Genomic DNA, 24,914 nt, shown 5'->3' with positions numbered 1-24,914 from the left:
AGCCTGATGATTCCGCTCCAGGTGACGCGTATGAGCTCAAGTGGGAGTTCAACGAAGACTCTCAATGATTCTATGTTTCCTTTCCCGATGATCAGTAGTGGTGCCCAATTGGGGGTGATTGGGACCATGTCGCATGTTGGGTTCTCTTTTATTTTGGCGCCGTAGTCGGGCCATGAGTGTTTGGATGATGTAATGTTATTTATGTACTTGATTGACGTGGCGAGTGTAAGCCAACTATGTTATCTCCCCTTTTATTATTCTATTACATGGGATGTTGTGAAGATTGCCTAACTTGCAACATATGCCTTCAATGCGATTATGTCTCTAAGTCGTGCCTCGACACGTGGGAGCTATAGTCGCATCGAGGGTGTTACACCACACTAGGCTAGAAAAGCCATTGATTTGTTCATATAATGCTGGTGACATCTAGTCAAAACCAGACCGGAGCAGTACGCTACAGGTTTAAAAACTGACCATGTACTGACAACTAAGCGTTGAAAGTCATGCCGGGTTGTAACGAACACCGGTTTACCAGAAAATACTCATAAATCCTTTATCGTAAAAAACAGCAAATACAAGAAATATGCAAGGCTTTTCATGGGCTGCCAGGCGCTAAATCGAGGCTTTTCATGGGCTGCCAGGCCGCTGAGTTAAACCATTTTGCAAAGCCTTTTAAGATAGACCTCAATCTTTAACCAATCACCATTTTAACTTTGACAAGTCCAGGATCCATGGGATTGACTTATCAAACGTTCGATGGGTCATACCAGGTTTACCTGGACGGAGTGGCTTACTTAAAGAGGCAGGATGACCCGGGGTTTTAGGTGAATACACCTGGCTTCCAAGCCTGGCTTGATAGCCTATTACAAGGGTTCAAGCTCATTGTTCTTTGAGAAGCAAGGAGCCCCTAGGTAATATGTGAGCTGTGCTCAGTGGTTACCTATGTTTGAGTTGTGCTTAATGCAACAGACTCTCTTTGGCTCCACATAATTTCCTTTTGGCTTAAAGCCTATCAAGAGGTGTAGCTATGGTGTGAAGACAACCAAGCCCCCTAGTGATATCCCTTTTTGGTTTTAAACCGATCAAGAGGTGTAGCTATGGTTTGGATACGACCAAGCCCCCTAGTGATTTTCTTTATATTCGTGTGGCCATATAGGCCGGTTTAACAAAACGCCGCTTTGTCAATAGAAGCTCTTGTAGGCTCACACATGATGTAAAAAGAACAGAGACCCCGCTTTATTCGAGGCTCTGGTTTATTATATAATATATACATTGTCATAAATATGTACATAAAAAGATCCTGTGGCTCAAGTATAGTAAGGCCGAAGAAGAGCTATATTCCATGGCTGCTTGGTCTCCTCCTCCGATTTACGTGAGTCTTTGTGCTCTCAAACATAAATGAGGTAGTATGACCCGTTGTGTAGATTCTTGCTGACCACAAAAGGTCCTTCCCAAGGTGGGGATAACTTGTGCATATCAGTCTGATCCTGGATGAGCCGGAGCACCACATCGCCCTCTTGAAAAGTTCTGGTCTTAACCCGGCGGATGTGATAATGTCGGAGATCTTGTTGATAAATCGCCGAATGTGCTGCTGCAAGATCACGCTCCTCATCTAACAGGTCCAGTGAGTCCTGACGTGCCTTCTCATTATCAGCTTCAACATAAGCTGCCACATGGGGCGAGTCATGACGGATGTCACTAGGAAGAACCGCCTCTACTCCATAAACCATGAAGAAAGGCGTGTAACCTGTAGATCTGTTAGGTGTGGTGTTGATACTCCATAACACATAAGGTAACTCCTCCACCCAACAACCTGGTGTCCGCTTTAAAGGAACCATAAGCCGGGGTTTAATACCTCTCAAATTTTCTTGATTTGCCCTCTCAGCTTGACCATTAGACTCGGGGTGAGCCAGTGATGCTACATCAAGCCGGATGTGCTCATGTTGGCAAAATTCCTCCATCTCACCCTTTGACAGATTAGTACCATTGTCAGTTATAATACTGTGTGGGAAACCAAACTGGAATATCACCTTTTTGATGAATTGAACCGCCGTGGCTGCATCACACTTACTGACTGGCTCTGCTTCCACCCACTTGGTGAACTTGTCAACTGCCACTAACAAGTGGGTCTTTTTATCCTTGGATCTCTAAAAGGGTCCAACCATATCAAGCCCCCAAGTCACAAACGGCCAAGTTATTGGAATCATCCTCAACTCCTGAGCCGGAACATGAGCACGGCGTGCAAATTTTTGACAACCATCGCACCTCTTGACTAAATCCTCAGCATCAGCATGAGCTGTTAACTAATAGAAACTGTGACGAAAAGCTTTAGCCACCAAACATTTTCAACTGGCGTGGTGACCACAATCCCCTTCATGGATTTCTCGCAAAATCTCACAACCCTCTTGAGGAGAGACACAACGCTGAATTGCCCCTGTGACGCTGTCACGATGTAACTCCCCGTTGATTATGGTCATTGACTTGGAACGCTGGATTATCTGCCGGGCCGAGTTTCATCCTCCGGTAACTCGCCCCGGTTCATGTAAGCCAGGTACGGGATTGTCCAATCCGGTATAACATGCAAAGCTGCCACCAATTGAGCCTCCGGGTCAGGAATAGCCAACTCCTCCTCTGTTGGTATCTTGACCGATGGATTATGCAATACATCGAGGAAGACATTTGGTGGGACCGGTTTACGCTGAGAGCCAAGGCGGCTTAAAGCGTCCGCCGCTTCATTCTTTCGCCGGTCTATATGGTCAACTTGATAACCCTTGAAATGACCAGCCACTATGTCCACCTCTCGTCGATATGCAGCCATGAGTGGGTCCTTAGAATCCCAAGTGCCAGATACCCATTGAGCCACCAGATCTGAGTCACTGAAGCACTTAACCCGGCTTAAGTTCATCTCCTTAGCCATCCGAAGACCGTGGAGTAAGGCCTCGTACTCAGCTGCATTGTTAGTACAAGGGAACATTAAGCGGAGAACATAACAAAACTTGTCACCTCGTGGGGAAGTTAATATGACCCCAGCCCCCGAACCTTCCAACTATCTGGACCCATCAAAGTGAATAGTCCAATACGTGTTATCTGGCTTTTCCTCTGGTGCCTGCAACTCTATCCAATCATTGATGAAGTCCACGAGTGCTTGGGATTTGATCGCTATGAGAGGTGTGTATTTGAGCCCGTGAGGTCCAAGCTCAATAGCCCACTTGGCAATCCGGCCAGTTGCTTATCTGTTTTGAATGATATCTCCTAGAGGGGCTGAACTGACCACTGTGATAGGATGACCCTAAAAATAATGTTTGAGCTTACGGCTTGCCATAAACACCCCATACATCAGCTTCTGCCAATGTGGATATCTCCGCTTTGACTCGATAAGTACCTCACTGATATAATAAACCGGCCATTGAACCGGATATTCTTTCCAACCTCCTTGCGCTCCACAACAATAGCCACACTAACAGCCCTGGCGTTAGCAGCCACATACAATAGTAAAGGCTCTTTGTCTATCAAAGCTGCAAGCACAGGCGGTTCAGCTAACCGCCTCTTCAGATCCTCAAACGCTTTATCAGCCGCATCGCTCCAGACAAAGTCATCCATTTTCCTTAGCATCTGATATAAAGGAATAGCTTTCTCCCCAAGATGACTGATAAACCGACTTAATACCGCAATCCGGCCGGCTACACATTGAACGTCATTGATACATGCCGGTTTAGCCAAGGACGTGATTGCTGAATTTTTTTCCGGATTGGCCTCAATGCCCCTATTTGACACCAAAAAACCCAAGAGCTTGCTTGCCGGAACACCAAAGACACACTTGTCCGGGTTAAGCATCATCTTGTAAACCCGGAGGTTATCAAAGGTTTCTCTCAAGTCATCTATCAACGTTTCCTCCTTCCTGGACTTTACCACAATAGCATCCACATATGCGTGAACATTGCGCCCAATCTGCTTATGAAGACAATTCTGAACACATCGTTGATAAGTTGCCTGGGCACTCTTGAGCCCGAAAGGCATGGAGACATAGCAGAAGGCTCCAAAGGGAGTTATAAAAGCGGTTTTCTCCTGGTCATTAATTGCCATTTTGATCTGATGATAACCAGAATAAGCATCCAGAAAACACAAACGGTCACAACCCACCATAACATCAATAATCTGATCAATACGAGGGAGGGCAAAGGGATCTGCTGGGCAAGCCTTGTTCAAATCTGTGTAGTCCACACACATACGCCAAGTGCCGTTTTTCTTAAGAACCAGCACCGGATTAGCCAACCACTCAGGGTGAAAAACCTCCATGATAAACCCTGCGGCCAACAGCTGAGCTACCTCCTCACCGATAGCCTTGCGCCTTTCTTCGTTGAAGCGGCGGAGAAACTGTCTGACCGGTTTAAACTTAGGATCTATGTTAAGTGTGTGCTCAGCGAGTTCCCTCGGTACACCTGGCATGTCAGAAGGCTTCCATGCAGAGATGTCCCGGTTCTCACGGATGAACTCGATGAGCGTGCTTTCCTATTTGGGATCCAAGTTAGCACTGATGTTGAACTGCTTGGATGAATCGCCAGGAACAAAATCAACCATCTTAGTGTCCGTGGCCGATTTAAACTTCAACGCCAGATCATGCTCTGTAGTTGGCTTTTTCAAGGAAGTCATGTCTGCCAGATCAACTTTGTCCTTATAAAACTTCAGCTCTTCTGTGGCACAAACCGACTCAGCGTAAGCCGCATCGCCTTCCTCACATTCCAAAGCAATCTTCCTGCTCCCATGTACTGTGATGGTCCCCTTATGACCTGACATCTTAAGCTGCAGGTAAACATAACACGGTCGTGCCATGAACTTGGCATAAGCCGGTTGATAACCCACAAGTATAGGGGATCGCAACAGTTTTCGATAAGTAAGAGTGTCAAACCCAACGAGGAGCTAAAGGTAGAACAAATATCCCCTCAAGTTCTATCGACCACCGATACAACTCTATGCACGCTTGACGTTCGCTTTACCTAGAACAAGTATGAAACTAGAAGTACTTTGTAGGTGTTTTCGGAAAGGCTTGCAAGAAAGTAAAGAGCAGGAAAATAAAACTAGGGGCTTTTAAGGTAAAGAAGCAACTAAAGTAAATATAGCGAGTGTGGAAAAGTGGTGGTAGGAGTTGCGAAATTTTCCCTTAAGCAATTGACTAGTTTACTAGCCGATAGCAAGTATTATGTGGGAGAGGCCACTGCTAGCACGTCATCCCTGACTTGGAATTCTATGCACTTATGATTGGAACTATTAGCAAGCATCCGCAACTACTAATGTTCATTAAGGTAAAACCCAACCATAGCATTAAGGTATATTGGTCGCCCTTCAATCCCGTATGCATCAATTTCTATGCTAGGTTGAAGCTTCTGTCACTCTTGCCCTCCAATACATAGTCCTATCAACATACAACTAACCCTATGGTGTGATCCACGCGTGCAATCATATGATGGGCACCAAAGGACAACAACATAACCACAAGAAAATTAAATCAATCATAGAAATTCATCAACCACCGATAGGACAATGAAAATCTACTCGGACATTAGAGGATGGCAACACATCATTGGATAATAATATGAAGCATAAAGCACCATGTTCAAGTAGAGGGTACAGCGGGTTGCGGGAGAGTGGACCGCTGTAGATAGAGGGGGGAAGGTGATGGAGATGTTGGTAAAGATGGCGGAGGTGCTGGTGTAGATCGCGGTGATGATGACGGCCCCCGGTGGCACTCCGGTGCCACCGGAAGCAAGGGGGAGAGAGCCCCCCCTCCTTCTTCTTCTTCCTTGACCTCCTCCCTAGATGGGAGAAGGGTTTCCCCTCTGGTCCATGGCCTCCATGGCACGGGAGGGGCGAGAGCCCCTCCGAGATTGGATTTGTCTCTCTGTCTCTCTCTGTTTCTGCGTTATCAGATTCTTCCCTTTCACCGTTTCTTATATTCCCGGAGATCCGTAACTCCGATTGGGATGAAATTTTAACACGATCTCTATCGGGATATTAGCTTTCTTGCGGCGAAAGAAGGGATCCAACCGCCTTATGGGGTGGCCACGAGGGTCAGGGGCGCGCCTGACCCTGGGGCGCCCCCTACCTCGTGGGCTCCTCGAGCATCGTCTCGCGTGGATTCTTCTTCCCAAAAATCATATATATTCCAAAAAAATCTCCGTCAGTTTTTATTCCGTTTGAACTCCACTTGATATGGATATTCTGCGAAACAAAAAACATGCAACAAACAGGAACTGGCACTGGGGACTAGATCAATATGTTAGTCCCAAAAATAGTATAAAAAGTTGCCAAAAGTATACGAAAGTTGAATAATATTGGCATGGAATAATCAAAATTATAGATACGATGGAGACGTATCACCGGTCGCCCAAACAGGGCATGATACGGACTCTAGATTTTCACCACCTCAAAAGCCAATGTTTCTGACCTTGAATCATGATCATCTCCAAAGGCCACCTCTAGAGCTATCTTGCCCACTGGATATGCAGACTTATCGGGCACCACACCATGAAAAACGGTGTTCGACGGTTTAAGATTCTTATCCATCAACCCCATACGGCGGAAGGTATCATAGTAGAGAATATTGATACTGCTTACCCCATCCATGAGCACCTTGGTGAACTTATACCCCCCAACCTGGGGTGCCACCACTAAGGCCAGATGACATGGATTATCAACCCGGGGGCGGGTGATCCTCTCTACTGCATAAAATGGGCTGCTAAAACCAGCACAGATACTGAGGCACTGCCGGTTCAACAGAGTTCACAGCCCTCTTGTGAAGCTTTTGATCACGCTTGCACAAGCTAGTGGTGAAAACATGATACTGCCCACTATTCAACTGCTTCGGATTGCTCTGATAACCCGACTGCTGCTGCTACAAATTCCCCTGATGGTTATAACCTTGCTGGTTGCCCTGGTTCCCTTGATTGTTATGGCCGGTTTGATTACCTTGAAATCCTGAACCGGAGCTACCACCTCCATAACCCGGCCCATGAAAACCACCTCCTGAACCGCTGGGAGGGCCATTATCGTATTGAAACATATTGGAGTTCTTGAACTCTCGCATGATATAACAGTCCTTCCAAAGATGTGACACTGGCTTCTCCTTTGATCCATGCTTTGGACAAGGTTGATTTAACAGGCGCTCCAGATTGGGGCCTGAACCTCCGCCCCTCTGGGGTTGTTTGCCCTTACGACGCTGACCATTATCCTAAGCATTGGTGTTAGCCACAAAGTCCAAACTATTGTCTGCCTTGCGCTTACCATTATTCCCATGACCTGCCGGGTTATGCTGCTGCCCCTTGGTGTTGCCGTTTTTCTTTCCTTTCCCTGGTATGTCCTCCTCTGAGTCAGAGTCTGGTATTATCTGAATCGACATATTTAACCAAAGCGGCCATAAGCGTTGACATATCATTGCAGTGACATTTGAGCCTTCCTAACTTCTATTTGAGCGGCAGAAACCGGCAATTTCCCTCCAACGTTAACACTGCGGTATATGCATTGATGCGATCCGACGAATGCAGAATAGCTGAGACCCGCTTCACCCAATGGGTTGTAGACTCCCCATCCTCTTGAACACAAGCGGCCAGGTCCACAATTGACATAGGCTGCTTACAAGGATCCTTAAAATTCTGGATAAATCCGGTGCTTTAATTCGGCCCATGATCCGACAGAGTTAGCTGGCAAGCTCTTTAACCAAGTGCGAGTTGTCCCCTCCAACATCATGGTGAACTATTTAGCACACACCGCTTGCTCCACATCTAAAATCTCCATTGCCATCTCATAAATTTCAACCCATGCCTCTGGTTGCAGATCGGCAGTGTAATTGGGCACTTTACGAGGTCCTTTGAAATCCTTGGGCAGTCATACATTATGCAAAGTGGGGGTACGACACGGCATCCCTAAAGAAATGAAGACCACACCTGGCTCTACTGAAGCGGTAGGGCGAACCGGAGTAGGTTGACGAGCTGCATGCAAAGCTGCTAACTCGGCCTCTCGACGTGCACGGCCGTGGTCCACCACATCCTGCGCATTAGCACCTCCACCTGCCGGGTTGTGCCCTCGCGGCGAGTTACAGTGACGTGCACTGCTTGATACAGCCGGTTCATCCTCCACGTGCCTGCTGTAGCTCCGTCTTGGACGGGGGGTGGAGTGAATCCTCTCGCGACTATGCGAATAAGCCTGTTGCTGATTCAAAGTTGTTTGAAGGAGCTCTCTGGCCCGTCGTGTCTCAATCGCAACTGGTGACTCGCCATTAGCTGGGAGCGCTGCTAAGAGTGAAGCAGCGGCCACAATGTTGTCTAACGGGATGGAGTAATGCCCTGGAGGCGTCGGAACATATTGTGGTACAACGTTGTTCTGACGAGGCGGGTCCATCATGCACGGCTGAACTGACGCTCCTGTCCCCGGCGCCTCCGTCCGGTTCACCACTGGTTGGTTACTGATCCCTGCTCCTGGCATGTTGAAGAGATTTCTTGGCTCATAACCCGGCTGGAGGTGCGACCGGTACCTTCTTCTCATGACCTCCTCTGAGGCATTCTGGTCCAGCCTAAGCCGGTAGGCCTGAGCTTCCAACTCGGCCCGTTCCGTAGCCATCCTGGCGTTCTCTGCTGCCAGGTCCTCTTTAGCCTGAGTTATCTGATCTTTCACCTTTGCAATCTCCGCATCATGCTGATCTCGGGCCGCTGCGTCCACCTCCGCGGCCATCAATGTTGCCAGAGCGTTAAACAAATCAGACAAAACTTGAGCTGGAGGCGGTGCTGAGCCCCCTGCTCCCGCTAGCGTTGCTGTTGCTGAACCGGAAAGCATTGCCGCGGCGGTGGATGAATTATGCGCTGGTTGTGTACCGGCCATGAAGATAGCGACTCGGTTTGGAAGATAGAGGGTGTCCGGACTACTATTGCCATCGGAACCTCCGCTAATCCGGCTGTCCTGCAACTGATACATCGATTTAGTCTCTCCGGTTGAAGACTCGTCATTAGAACAGACAACGGTTTCTCCATCAGACGCCGGTCCATCCTCATATTCCGCCCCATGGATGACGCCTACGAAGACATGCCTTGCTGCGGGCTGAACCGGGGAAGGGCTTGCGCGCTGAGCCGTCTCGATGTTGTCAGTGCAGGTGTCCGGCTCAGGGCCCAGTTCGCCGATCTTGCCGATGAAAACGTGGATCCCACCAAAGGGGACCCAGTACCCGTATTCGATTGAACCAGCCTCAGGACCCCATCCCACGTTGTAGATGTAGAGCTTGCCGCGACGACTCTTCGTCATCCGGCCCATAGCGTATCCCTTGAGTCCATCAAAGCTGCCCTTCAAGAACTCGAAACCATCATGCGATAGCCCCACGATGGGCGCCAACTGTTGTGGGTTTGTCACGGCAGATGTCCTCGTGAAAGGACTTAGTCCTGGAGCCATTGCTACGGGTTAGCTTAAAGGGGTTAAACCGGACAAGGGACACGAGGGATTTTATACTAGTGTGGCCCCTTCGATGAAGGTAAAAGCCTACGTCTAGTTGTGATTGGTATTGCTAGGGTTTCGATGACCAGGGAGCGAATCCACTTGGCCTAGCTCTCGAGTTGTTGTATGTTGTCCCTAAACCGTGGTCGGGTCGTCCCTTTATATACATAGGTTGATGCCCACCGGTTTACAGAGTCCCGAGGCCGGATCATAAAACATGTCCGGCTCGGTCTCTATCCTTCTAACTTACAATACAAGTTACATGACAGAGTCGGTTTACATCTACAGGATTTAACCCGCCTTTGGGCCTTGGGCCTTCGTAAAGCGCCACTATCTTCACGTCTTCATGGGCTTCTATCTTCATGGAGCTAACCCGGCCACTCCTAGCCGGTTTACCTCCAGTAATCATATCCCCAACAACTTTGCAGAAATAGCCAGAGCAATGCATCCATTAGCAAGTAAGTTGGCTGAAGAAACCAATCTATCAACATACCAGGCGGCTTATGATGCTGATAACAAGAAAATGAAGGCGCCGGTTCATCAGGAGACGGATCTCGTCCTGCCGATTCGTAAGCACACCTTCGCTCCTGACATTAATCCATACAACCTTATTGATGATGAAGCTGTGTTTAGAGCGTTGACCGGTATCAACTTGGCTACGCCTGACTTCCAGCTGATGGATAATCAAGGAGCTGAAGAAGAAGAAGAGGCGCAGGATGATCCGGAGGCTTCAACCTGCCAGGAGTCATGAGCCGTTTTATAACACTTTATTGTTGACGTCTCCAAAACACTTATCCTCTTTGGGCCATCGAATGCCTTGTAATCGGCTAGTTAAACTTTGATCTACCATGCCATCGTGCATGTTTTGTTTTGCATAACACTACTGATCCGCCAGTGGAAGATCTGCCACTTATGCACATGATATCATCAATTATGCAGATCAGATTGATCATCTTTCCTACATACAAAACAAATCACAAGTGCCCTGGCGGTTTACCCCAGGGTGGGTCATAATACCCGATATAAAAACCACTGGTGACTAAAACAGTCCATAACCAGGGCCGATTTAATCACAACCTTATATACTCATAACAAAATATCATACCTGTGATATTTGCTCATACTGCCGGCTTATCATAGCTGTGCAGTAAGGGTTATAACCCAAAGATGGAGAGTGCAATGCCATATTCAATTGATTTGTGCCGCTGGCTTACAACGCCGCATGCAGCAAGGGGTAATATCCCAATACTTAGAGCACATCGCTCTAAGCACATAAAATTATCATACACTGGCGACTTGAAGTCCAAAGCCAGGCCGGGTTAACAAACACCGGATAGATTCATATATGAACCATAAGGCAACATAGCCCTCATCGGTTTTCAACCATGTATTAACATGTCACAAAAGATGAATCTCAAAAAATGTTCAAATCAAATGTAAATCAAAAAACAAAACAAGGCTTTCATAGGCTGCCAAGCCTTCAAGTCAAGTGATTTTCAAGGGCCGCATAGCCACTGAGTTAAACCTTCATGCAACCTTATAAGCTGGGCCTCACATGACCAATCGCCATTTTAACTTTGACAAGTTCAGGGTCTATATAAGATTGACTGTGAAGAGTACGGCGAGTCACTCTAGGATTACCTTGGCGGAGTGGCAGACTTAAAAAAGGCAGGATAACCCGGGTTTTTAGGTGAATACACCTGGCTTCCAAGCCTACTACAAGGGTCATCAAAGCTCTTGTCCTTTTAACAAAGAGCCCCCAAGTACCAGGCGTACAAGCCGGATTAATAGGGCATTCATAGCTATGCTCAATGAGCAGGAAGCCCCCATTATTTTGTAATCATGGCATACAAGCCAGATCAAAAGGGTAGTCATAGCTGTGCTCAATGAGCAGGAAGCCCCAAGTGATCATATGAGGTGACAATAAAGACTCATTATTCTCCGAAATGAAACGACAAAGGACCTGAATTATCAGGGATGCCGACTTTATTATACTCATTATAATATATACATTGTCAAAATATGTACATCACAAGAGCCAGTGGCTCTGGTGTAATAAGGCTAAAGATGAGCAATATTCCACGGTCGGCTGGTCTCCTCCTCCGACGTGTGTGAGTCCTTGTGGTCTCGAACATCGATAAGGTAGTATGGCCTATTGTTCAGATTTTTGCTAACCACAAAGGGCCCTTCCCAAGGTGGGGATAGCTTGTGCACATCAGTTTGATCCTGGATAAGCCGGAGCACCAAATCGCCTTCTTGAAAGGTCCTGGTTTTAACCCGGCGGCTGTGATAACGGCGCAGATCCTGCTGGTAAATCGCCGAACGAGCCGCCGCGAGGTCATGCTCCTCATCCAACAGGTCAATAGCATCCTGGCGTGCTTTTTCATTATCAGCTTCAACATAAGCCGCCACACGGGGCGAGTCGTGATGGATGTCACTAGGGACAATCGCCTCTGCTCCATAAACCATGAAGAAAGGTGTGTAAGATCTTTTGAGAGTGGTATTGATGCCCCATAACACTGAGGGTAATTCCTCCACTCAACAACCCGCCGTCCTCTGCAAAGGGACCATAAGCCGGGGCTTGGTGCCTCTCAAGATTTCTTGATTGGCTCTCTCAACTTGACAATTGGATTGGGGGTAAGCCACTGATGATACATCAAGTCGAATATGCTCTTGTTGACAAAACACTTCCATAGCACCCTTGGACAGATTAGTGCCATTATCAGTTATAGTGTTGTGGGGAAAACCAAAATGAAAAATCACCCTTTTGATGAACTGAACCGTTGTTGTCGCGTGACACTTACTAACCGGCTCTGCTTCCACCCACTTTGTGAATTTGTCAACCACCACCAAAAGGTGGGTCTTTTTTATCCTTGGACCTTTTGAAAGGCCCAACAATATCAAGCCCCCAGACTACAAATGGCCAAGCAATTGGAATCATCCTCAATTCTTGAGCCGGTACGTGAGCTCGTCTTCAAAAATTCTAACAACCATCACATTTACTGACCAAATCCTCTGCATCAGCATGAGCCGTCAGCCAATAAAATCCATGACAAAAATCCTTGTCCATGAGAGACTTAGAGCCGGCATGATGACCACAATCTCCTTCATGAATCTCTTGTAGGGTCTCACAACCTTCTTCAGGAGAAACACAACGTTGAAATGCCCCCGTAACACTGCGTTGATGCAACTCTCCATTGGAAATAGTCATTGACTTAGACCTCCGGGTTATCTTCCTGGCCAAAGTTTCATCTTTAGGTAACTCGCCCCGGGTCATGTACGCCAAATATGGAATTGTCCAATCAGGAATAGCATGAAGAGCCGCCACCAGCTATGCCTCCGGGTCAGGAATAGCAAGATCTTCATCTGGCAAATGAACGTCAAAACTACATTCTCTTAAAGAAGAGTTGTATATGATGCAACCAGAAGGTTTTGTCGATCCTAAAGGTGCTAACAAAGTGTGCAAGCTCTAGCGATCCATCTATGGACTGGTGCAAGTATCTCAGAGTTGGAATATACGCTTTGATGAGGTGATCAAAGCATATGGTTTTATACAGACTTTTGGAGAAGCTTGTATTTACAAGAAACTGAATGGGAGCTCTGTAGCATTTCTACTATTATATGTGGATGACATGTTGTTGATTGGAAATGATATAGAATTTCTGGATAGCATAAAAGGATACTTCAGTAAAAGTTTTTCAATGAAAGACCTCGGTGAAGCTGCTTATATATTGGGCATCAAGATCTATAGAGATAGATCAAGATGCTTAATTGGACTTTCACAAAGCACATACCTTGATAAAGTTTTGAAGAAGTTCAAAGTAGATCAGTCAAAGAAAGGGTTCTTGCATGTGTTACAAGGTGTGAAGTTGAGTCAGACTCAATGCCCGAACACTGCAGAACATAGAATGAAAGTCATTCCCTATGCCTCAGCCATAGGTTCTATCATGTATGCTATGCTGTGTACCAGACCTGATGTGTGCCTTGCTATAAGTTTAGCAGGGAGGTACCAAATTAATCCAGGAGTGGATCACTAGACAACGGTCAAGAACATCCTTAAGTACTTGAAAAGGAATAAGGATATGTTTCTTGTTTATGGAGGTGACAAAGTGCTCGTCGTAAATGGTTACATCAATGCTAGATTTGATGAAGGAATCCAGATTTCACAAAAGAACCAAACACATCAAGAGACGCTTCAACTCCCTCTGTGATCAAGTCAAGGAGGGTGACATAGAGATTTGCAAAATACATACAGATCTGAATGCTGTAGACCCGTTGACTAAGCCTCTTCCACGAGCAAAACATGATTAGCACCAAGACTCCATGGGTGTTAGAATCATTACAATGTAATCTAGATTATTGACTCTAGTGCAAGTGGGAGAATGAAGGAAATATGCCCTAGAGGCAATAATAAAGTTTTTTTTAATATTTCCTTATATCATGATAAATGTTTATTATTCATGCTAGAATTGTATTAACCGGAAACTTGATACATGTGTGGATACATAGACGAAACACCGTGTCCCTAGTGAGCCTCTACTAGACTAGCTCATTAATCAAAGATGGTTAAGTTTCCTAACCATAGACATGTGTTGTCATTTGATTAACGGGGTCACATCATTAGGAGAATGATGTGATGGACAAGGCCCATCCATTAGCTTAGCATATTGATTGCTCAGTTTTATTGCTATTGCTTTCTTCATGTCATATACACATTCCTTTGACTATGAGATTATGCAACTCCTGGACACCGAAAGAATACCTTGTGTGCTATCAAACATCACAATGTAACTAGGTGATTATAAAGGTGCTCTACAGGTATCTCCGAAGGTGTTTGTTGTGTTGGCATAGATCACGATTAGGATTTGTCACTCCGAGTATCGGAGAGGTATCTCTGGGCCCTCTCGGTAATACACATCATAAGAAGCCTTGCAAGCAATGTGACTAATGAGTTAGTTGTGGGATGATGTATTATGGAATGAGTAAAGAGACTTCCCGGTAATGAGATTGAACTAGGTATGAAGATACCGACGATCGAATCTCGGGCAAGTAACATACCGATGACAAAGGTAATAATGTATGTTGTTATTACGATACGACCGATAAAGATCTTCATAGAATATGTGGGAACCAATACAAGCATCCAGGTTCTGCTATTTGTTATTTACTGGCGAGGTGTCTTGGTCATGTCTACATAGTTCTTGAACCCGTAGGGTCTGCACGTTTAACATTAAATGACGATTTTGTATTATATGAGTTATGTGATTTGGTGACCGAATGTTGTTAGGAGTCCCGGATGAGATCGCGGACATGACGAGTCTCAAAATGGTCGAGAGGTAAATATTGATATGTAGGATGATAGTATTCGGACACCGAAGGTGTTCCAGGGGGTACCGGGTACATATTGGGTCACCGGAAAGGGGTTCTGGGCACCCCTGGCAAAGATATGGACCTGATGGGCCAAGAGGGGAAATGCAGCAGCCAACATGGGCTGCTGCGCCCCCCATATAGGCAAAACCTGGAGGGGAAGGAATGAGGGGAAGAGAGAAAGGAAGGGGAGGGATTTGGCCTCCCCCTTCCTTGCCTCCTCTCTCCTCCTTCCTTCCCCTCCGGGAATTGTGGTAGAGGGGGCGAATAGGACTAGGGCCCCAAGTAGGATTCCTCCTACTTGGGCGCCCCCTTGGCTACTCCCTCCCTCTCCCTCCCACCTATATATATGAGGGGGAGGCACCTAGAACACACACCAACAATTGTTAGCCGTGTGCGGCGCCCTCCTCCACAGTTTACGCCTCCGGTCATATTGTCATAGTGCTTAGGCGAAGCCCTACGGGGATCACTTCACCATCACCATCACCACGCCGTCGTGCTGATGAAACTCTCCCTCAACACTTTGCTGGATCAAGAGTTCGAGGGACGTCATCAAGCTAAACGTGTGCAGAACTCGGAGGTGTCGTACGTTCGGTGCTTGATCGGTCAGAACGAGAACAAGTTCGACTACATCAACCGCGTTGTCGAACGCTTCCGCTTTCGGTCTACGAGGGTACGTGTACACACTCTCCCTCTCTCGTTTCTATGCATATCCTAGATAGATCTTGTGTGAGTGTAGGAATTTTTTTGAAATTGCATGCTACATTTCCCAATAGGCCCGGATTCTGAGAAATGGTTAGAGGCCATGAAATCCGAGATGGGATCCATGTATGAAAACAAAGTATGGACTTTGGAAGTATTACCTGAAGGGTGAAAGGCCATTCAGAATAAATCAATCTTCAAGAAGAAGGCTGACATGGACGTAATGTCACCATCTATAATGCTCGACTTGTGGCAATGGGGTTTTCACAAGTTTAAGGAGCTGACTACGATGAGACATTCTCACCTGTAGCGATGCTTAAGTCTGTCAGAATCATGTTAGCAATAGCTGCATTTTTTGATTATGAAATCTGGCAGATGGATGTCAAAACAATGTTCCTTAACGGTTTCCTTAAGGAAGAGTTGTATATGATGCAACCAGAAGGTTTTGTCGATCCAGAGAATGCTGACAAAGTGTGCAAACTCCAGCGATCCATTTATGGACTGGTGCAAGCATCTCGGAGTTGGAATCTTCGCTTTGATGAGGTGATCAAAGTGTTTGGGTTTATACATGTTTTTGGAGAATCTTGTATTTACAAGAAAGTGAGTGGGAGCTCTATAGCGTTTCTAATATTATATGTGGATGACATATTATTGATTGGAAACATATAGAACTTTAGGAAAATGTGAAGGAATATTTGAACAAGAGTTTTTCAATGAAGGACCTAAGAGAAGCTGCTTTCATATTAGGCATCAAGATCTATAGAGATAGATCGAGACACTTGATAGTACTTTCACAAAGCACATACCTTGATAAGATTTTGAAGAAGTTCAAAATGGATCAGTCCAAGAAGGGGTTCTTGCTTGTTTTGCAAGGTGTGAAGTTGAGTCAGACTCAATGCCCAGCAACTACAGAGGATAGAGAAAAGATGAGTGCCATCCCCTATGCCTCTGCCATAGGCTCTATCATGTATGCGATGTTGTGCACAAGACCGGATGTCAGTCTTGCCATAAGTATGGCCGAAAGGTTTCAAAGTAATCCAGGAGTGGATAACTGGACAATGGTGAGGAATATCCTTAAGTACCTGAAAAGGACTAAGGAAATGTTTCTCATTTATGGAGGTGATCAAGAGCTCGTCATAAAGGGTTACGTCGATGGAAGCTTTGACACTGATTCAGATAACTCTAGGTCTCAAACCGGATATGTATACATTCTGAATGGGGGAGCGGTAAGCTGGTGCAGTTCCAAGCAAAACGTGGTAGCTAATTCTACATGTGGAGCAAAGTACATAGCTGCCTCAAAGGCAGTGAAGGAAGGTGTCTGGATGAAGCAGTTCATGACAGACCTTGGAGTTGTGCCCAGTGCACTTGACCCAATGACTCTGTTCTGTGACAACACTGGTGCCATTGCTCTAGCCAAGGAACTAAGGTTTCACAAGAGGACCAGACACATAAAGTGACACTTCAATTCCATCCGTGATTACATCAAGGAGGAAGACATAAACATTTGCAAGATACATATAGATCTGAATGTTGTAGATCCGTTGACTAAACCTCTTCCAATGGCAAAACATGATCAGCACCAGAACTCTATGGGTGTTAGATTCATTACCATGTAATACTAGATTATTGACTCTAGTGCAAGTGGGAGACTGTTTGAAATATGCCATAGAGGCAATAATAAAGTGGTTATTATTATATTTCCTTGTTCATGATAATCTTTTATTATCCATGCTATAATTGATTGACCGGAAACTCAAATACATGTGTGGATACATAGACAACAACATGTCCCTAGTAAGCCTCTACCGGACTAGCTCGTTGATCAAACATGGCTATGGTTTCCTAGCCATAGACAAGAGTTGTCATTTGATAACGGGATCACATCATTAGGAGAATGATGTGATGGACAAGACCCAAACTATAAACGTAGCATATACGGGTAAGAAAAACTAATAATTATGTATATCAGTAGCCCCTGAGACTTGAAACAGTTGGCACAGCTGATTTAAGGATCATTGTTTGCATAGGTTCTTACGGAGAAGAATACCCAGTTATCTCAAGAGCTGGAGGAGTGCAAAGCCCAGCTACGGGCCGCAGTTGCCGTAATGAAGGAGTCCGAGAAGGCCCCATCTGGTAACACTTGTTTCTATCTAAAAGAATGACATGTAGCAGTTAGTATTCGGCATGCATGCAAATCTAACAATAGATTCTGTAGATGATCCCAGAGTGAATCCAGAGGTCGTGCGAGGGAATGAGCAACATGCTCAACGACAGCTAAAGGCTGGCGAGCGCGTGCTTACGCAGGTTAGGCGGGAGAAAAACGATCTCCAAGATGCCAATACCCGGCTGGGCGTTGAACTGAAGGCTGTTCGGGCCTAGCTTGCTGACTCCGTAAAGGAGAATAAGAGGCTTCGACGCGGCATTTTTAGTAAGTGCTTGAACGAACTTTTATAGAGTTCGGCAAAGAAATCGGCTAACAGAGTTATATCTGTAGGTATGCTGACGGGTCGTCCCGTAGAGGAGATGCCCGGGTCTGCAAGTGATCTTCTGCCAGAGCTCTCACAACTGCACGAACAAGTTCGGCAGGTGATGCAGGGCATTTCCCAAGCCTTATGGCCATCCGCCTCCCTGCCAGGAGGCATGGGGGAGCTTGTATAGATGCTCAAGGGAGCATGGCGGCGCTTCCGATTATGGAAGATATCAGTCTGCCGACAAGGTGCAAGGGAAGCCTGGGCCATGGTGAAGACACGATATACCCAGGCTGATCCGAACCACATGGCCAAGGTCGGACCTGTGGGGTCTGATGGGAAAGAGATCCCTGTTAGTTTGGTTTATGACCAGGTGAAATTAGCCGCAAAGTATTCCCAACAGGATTGTAGGCTAGACAGCCTGTTGGATGGTATAGAAGAAGAATTTAGTCAGTCTAAGTGACTGTGTACTTCCAGTGACATATATTGTCCCTAGCCGGATTGTAAATCATTTGTCATGGCAGACCTTTTCGCTTCGACCTCCGGACCCGACAGTCCGGAGTGTATCTGAATACCTGCTCAGTTATGTAAAAACTGGGGTATGCGTGGAAACCAGGCGTAGGGGTCATAAGTGCTTGAACAGACAAGTACCCAACTAGCTATGTTATATTACATGGATAGTAAGAAACATCTTCCAGGGAGAATAGTTCCGTTAAGGGTTCCTTTCCCTGGGTACGCATGCATTAATGTGCATGTCTGAACTGTGAAAAGAGACACAGGATATAAACGTCTGGGGGCATGTATTACAATAAATAAAAGTCATCTTTTGTTCATCGACCGAATATTCCCTTAAGAATGCTAGCTTTCGGCTCACCCAGTCTGAGGTACACATCCGGCTGACCCGGCAGTAACAATCGCAGAGGTGCTCCCCTTATGCCCTAGCCGAGTTAACGGGAACGTAGGGCATAAACACAAGAGCCAGGCAACCCAGCTTGGCCAAAACATAAGTCATATCGATGCATATAATGGCGAAGAAAAAGCTACATGTGGAAAAGTAACACATGTGCGGGGGGGCATAGAGCCCGAAACATAGTTATATTAAGCTTCTGTATAGGAAGCCCCCAGGTATAATGAGCACGCCTAGCGTGTCAAGATTGTGTAGTCAAGACACATTTTAACCTTTTAAGGCTGTGAAGAAAAAGGGAAGAAAGAAAGAAAAGACAGATAACGGATATATAAAAAATTGACGGAGGTAAGGAGAGGAACACAGAGTCTGGCACTAGGCATAGAACCTTTGGAGTCTGGCTGTGTTCCATGGGTTTGGCTCGAGTCGATTGTCCGATGCATCCCGCAGACGATACGCTCCACCGGTCAGAACTTTGTCAATAACGAAAGGACCTTCCCATTTGGGCTTGAGCTTGTTCTTTTTATTCTCCGGTAGGCATAGAACAAGTTTGCCAACGTTATAAGTTTTGGCCCGTACTTCTCTGCTTTGATACTGCCGAGCCTGTTGCCGATAGAATGCGGAGCGGGCTTTTGCCACATCACGCTCCTCCTTCAGGGCGTCCAAACTGTCCTGCCGATCAAGCTCGTCTTCTTTCTCTTCGTACATGCGCACTCGAGGTGAGTCATGAATGATGTCGCTGGGCAGTACCGCCTCTGCGCCGTACACCATAAAGAATGACATGTATCCGGTAGTGCGATTCGACGTGGTCCACAGCCCCCATAGTACGGAGTCAAGCTCCTCCACCTAGTGCGTATCTGATTCCTTCAAGGATCGCACTAATCTGGGTTTAATGCCGCTCATGATAAGACCATTTGCTCGCCCGACTTGACCGTTAGTTTGTGGGTGATAGACAGAGGCATAATCGAGCTTAATGCCCATGTTGTTGCACCAAGTTTTTACATCGTCGGCTGTAAAGTTCGAGCCGTTATCAGTGATGATGCTGTGGGGGACGCCGTAACGGTGTACACCCCGGATATGAAGTCTATCACTGGTCCAGACTCGGCCGTTTTAACCGGTTTGGCTTCTATCCATTTGGTGAATTTATCCACCATGACCAATAGGTATTTTTTCTTATGGCTTCCCCCTTTAAGGGGTCCGACCATATCAAGCCCCCAGACCGCAAAGGGCCAAGTAATGGGGATTGTTTGGAGAGCGGTAGGTGACATATGGCTTTGGTTTGCAAAAAGCTGGCAACCGATGCAACATTGAACGAGGTCCTATGCGTCTGCTCGGGCCGTCGGCCAGTAAAAACCTGTACAAAAGGCCTTGCTTACAAGGGCCCGAGCTGCGGCGTGGTGGCCGCCAAGTCCAGCATGAATTTCTGCCAAAAGTTGTCGTCCTTCCTCTTCGGAGATGCACCTTTGAAGTACTTCAGTAGCGCTTTTCTTATAAAGCTCTCCCTCGTGGACCTTGTAGGCTTTAGACCGCCACACAATGCAACATGCCTCGTTTGGGTCATCAGGGAGTTCTTGCCTATTTAGGTAAGCCAAGAAGGGTTCTGTCCATGTGGCGATGACAGCCATAATCACATGGGCCGAAGGTGTTATTTCAGTGGCAGAGCCTCCGATTACGTCAAAGTGTTCGGGGTTTGGTGTTGTGGCCGGATCCGGACTGTTTTTGCCGGTCTCCCCTTCCCACACCACGGATGGCTTAAATAGCCTTTCCAAGAAGATATTAGGTGGGACAGCGTCACGCTTAGCGCCGATGCGGGCGAGGATATCCGCCGCTTGATTGTTTTCTCGGACCACATGGTGGAATTCGAGGCCCTCGAACCGAGCTGACATTTTGAGGACCGCGTTGCGGTAAGCCGCCATTTTTGGGTCCTTGGCGTCAAAGTCCCCATTTATTTGAGATATTGCGAGGTTCGAATCCCCCGCACCTCTAGGCATTGAATGCCCATGGAGACTGCCATCCGGAGACCATGCAACAGGGCCTCATATTCTGCTGCATTGTAGGAGTTTGTGTATAATATTTGAAGTACGCATTGGACTGTATCTCCGGTGGGGGATGTCAGGACGACGCCTGCCCCCAGACCAGCCAGCATCTTAGAGCCGTCAAAGTGCACGATCCAATTGGAGTACGCGCCGTACTCTTTAGGGAGTTCGACTTTCGTCCATTCGGTGACGAAATCAGCCAGTACTTGCGACTTAATGGCTCGCTGTGGTTTATATGTTATGTCGAACGGGAGGAGCTCGATAGCCCATTTAGCAATCCGGCCCGTGGCATCGCGGTTATTTATTATGTCGTTGAGTGGTACTTCAGAGGCCATCGTAATTGAACACTCTTGAAAGTAGTGTCGTAGTTTCCGGGATGCCATGAAGACCGCGTATGCTATCTTTTGATAATGTGGGTACCGTGATTTGCATGGAGTGAGGACGGTGGATATGTAGTATACCGGCTTTTGAAGCAGGGACTTATGTCCGTCCATCTCTCGTTCGATGACGAGCACTGCGCTTACAACTTGGTGTGTTGCCACTATATATAACAGCATTGGTTCGCCGACATTTGGCGCGGCCAAGATTGGGTTGGTGGCCAATACGGTTTTTATTTCTTCCAATCTGGCCGTGGCCGCATCCGTCCACTCAAAGTGTTCGATGCGTCGAAGAAGGCGATAAAGAGGTAGTGCATTTTCTCCTAATTGGGAGATAAAGCGGCTTAAGGCGGCCACGGATCCAGTTAATTTCTGGATTTGCTTGAGGTCTGTTGGGATAGCCAACTGTGACAAAGCTCGGATTTTAGCCGGATTTGCTTCAATTCCTCTATTGGAGACGATGAAGCCCAAGAGCTTTCCAGCGGGCACGCCCAAAACGCATTTTTCCGGATTGAGCTTGATGTCATATGTTCGGAGATTGTCGAACGTGAGCATTAAGTCGTCTATTATGGATTCGACGTGTCTTGTCTTAATGACCACATCGTCTATGTATGCCTCCACTGTTTTGCCGATTTGTGTTTCCAGGCATTTCTGAATCATGCGTTGATAGGTTGCACCGGCATTTTTGAGCCTGAAAGGCATGGTGTTAAAACAGAAGGGGCTGTATGGAGTGATGAATGCCGTTGCGCCTTGATCGGGCTCCGCCATCTTAATTTGATGGTATCCGGAATATGCATTGAGGAAGCACAATGAGTCGTGTCCTGTGGTAGCGTCGATAATTTGATCGATGCAAGGGAGGGGGAAGGGATCCTTGGGGCAAGCCTTGTTAAGGTCCTTGAAATCAACACATAGGCGCCAGGATTTGTCCTTCTTTGGTACCATCACCAGTTTTGCTAGCCAGTCTGGATGTTTTATTTCTCTAATGTATCCAGCCTCGATTAACTTGGCTAGCTCTTCTCCCATGGCTTGTCGTTTAGTCTCAGAGAAACGCCGAAGAGTCTGCTTGACCGGCTTGAACCCCTTTAGAATGTTAAGGCTATGCTCGGCCAGCCTGCATGGGATTCCTGGCATGTCTGAAGGATGCCAGGCGAAGATGTCCCAATTCTCGCGTAAGAACTCCCGCAGTGCGGCGTCTGTTGTGGGGTTCAGTTGTGCCCCGATGGATGCTGTTTTTGTAGGGTCTGTTGGGTGGACCTGGAATTTGACTATTTCGTCCGCTGGTTTAAAAGAGGTGGACTTGGGTCTTTTGTTGAGTATCACGTCGTCCCTGTCCATCGTGGAGCGCAGCGCAGTTAGTTCTTCGGCCACAAGGGCTTCGGATAATGCCTCGAGGGCTAGTGCGGCGGTTTTATTTTCTGTGCGGAGTGCTATGTCCGGATCACTAGCCAGACTGATCATTCCATTGGGCCCGGGCATTTTGAGCTTCATGTACCCATAATGGGGTATAGCTTGGAAGATCATGAATGCCTCCCGCCCTAAAAGGGCGTGGTATCCGCTACTGAACGGGGCCACTTGGAATGTGATTTCCTCGGACCTATAATTCTCCAGCGTGCCGAATACCACATCCTGTGTGATTTTCCCGCACATCGTGCCTCCCGACTAGGGATGATTCCTCTGAACATCGTGCTGCTTTGCTCAATGCAGCTCTTGTCTATTTCCATTTTGCTAAGAGTTTCCTCGTAGATGAGGTTTAATCCGCTGCCACAGTCCATGAGCACTTTAGTAAGCCGGAAGCCGTCCACAATTGGACTAAGGACCAAAGCGGCTGGTGCTCGGGCTGTTCGGAATTGGGGTTCGTCACTGGCATTGAAGGTTATGGCCGTGTCATTCTATGGATTTATTGCTGCAACGTGGCAGACTTCGGCGAGGCTGCGGAGTGTTCGCTTGCGCCTATTATTTGAGGTGAAGGTCTCGAAGACTGTTAATACTATATTGTTATTTTCCCCGGGATGGTGCTCTGTTGTATTGTTGATGAGGATATCCTCGCCGCTCTTGGCCACCTACCGGAGTATCCAACATGCTCTAAGGCTATGTGTTGGCATGGTATCCGTTGTACTGTGAATTTTGCATGGCCCATTGAGACATCCCTCCAATACAGTTTTACGCCCTGTAGTGGGCTTTTGTTTCTTTGTGATTGGATCGGGTGACTTACGAGAGTACACCCTTTTAGTTCGGACGGGGTGTTTAGTGAGAGCCGGAGGGTCCCAGAATTTTGTTTGGGTTTTCCAGGCGCTTTCCATCGCACAGTACTTCCGTACTATGTCCGCCAAGTCAGCAAAGTGTGATATGTCACGGCGACTTATGGCGTTGAGGATTCCCTTGTCCGTGCAATTTTTGCAAAAGAATGAAATTGCGTCTTCCTTGCGACAGTCCTTGACCTTGCTCATTACAAGGAGGAATCTGGCCCAATAGTGGTGTACTATCTCTTGGGGCTCTTGTCTAATGTGGGAAAGATCACTTGAGTCTGGGTGGGTGGCTAGTTTTTTGTCCAAACCCTGACCCGATGTGAGACCCAGGGGCGGAGGATTTTCCAAGCTTGGCAGTTCGGACTCCGGGATGTTGCCCAATAGTTCTGGCCCGCTGTCTAGTTCTAGGTTCGAAGCTTGGGCCATGTCCTCCCGTGGACGGGTATCCGGCTCGGAGAGCTCAGGAATCCGGACATAGTTTGTCCTCAAAATAGAGGAAGAATTGCTACATTGCTCCTCCACCACCGTTATCTGATGGGTGACCGGCGGAGAGTTAATCTCCCTTTGGTCGGGTTTAAGCCCGATCCGATCATAGTTTGTTGTGACTCCCAGGGCGGCGATGCGATCCAAGAGCTCGTTCAAGGAAGAGAGCTCTATTGGATCCATCTGCTCGGCGAATCCTGCGCCGACGTGGAGGCTGTTTTTGATGACCCGAGAAGTTATCGTCGGCGCGACGGCCGAACGGGCGGTCATGACGAAGACGCCTAGTCGGAGAGTTTGGCCTACATCCAGGGCTCCCCCTAAGGTAATGTTGTCCTTGACAACAAGACGAGCCATCAAGCCTTATCGTGGCGGCACAGTGGAACTCTCAATGAAAGCACCAATGTCGGTGTCAAAACCAACGGATCTCGGGTAGGGGGTCCCGAACTGTGCGTCTAAGGCAGATGGTAACAAGAGGCAGGGGACACAATGTTTACCCAGGTTCGGGCCCTCTCGATGGAGGTAATACCCTACTTCCTGCTTGATTGATCTTGATGATATGAGTATTACAAGAGTTGATCTACCACGACATCGTAGAGGCTAAACCCTAGAAGCTAGCCTATGATTATGATTGTTGTTGTCCTACGGACTAAACCCTCCGGTTTATATAGACACCGGAGAGGGCTAGGGTTACACAAAGTCGGTTACAAGGGAGGAGATCTACATATCCGAATTGCCAAGCTTGCCTTCCATGCAAAGAAGAGTCCCACCCGGACACGGGGCGAAGTCTTCAATCTTGTATCTTCATAATCCAATAGTCCGGCCAAAGGATATAGTCCAGCTGTCCGAGGACCCCCTAATCC

The sequence above is a fragment of the Triticum aestivum genome, chromosome 3A, assembly GCF_018294505.1.
Source record: "Triticum aestivum cultivar Chinese Spring chromosome 3A, IWGSC CS RefSeq v2.1, whole genome shotgun sequence".
Taxonomy (NCBI): Eukaryota; Viridiplantae; Streptophyta; class Magnoliopsida; order Poales; family Poaceae; genus Triticum; species Triticum aestivum.
This window is presented reverse-complemented; position numbering follows the sequence as displayed.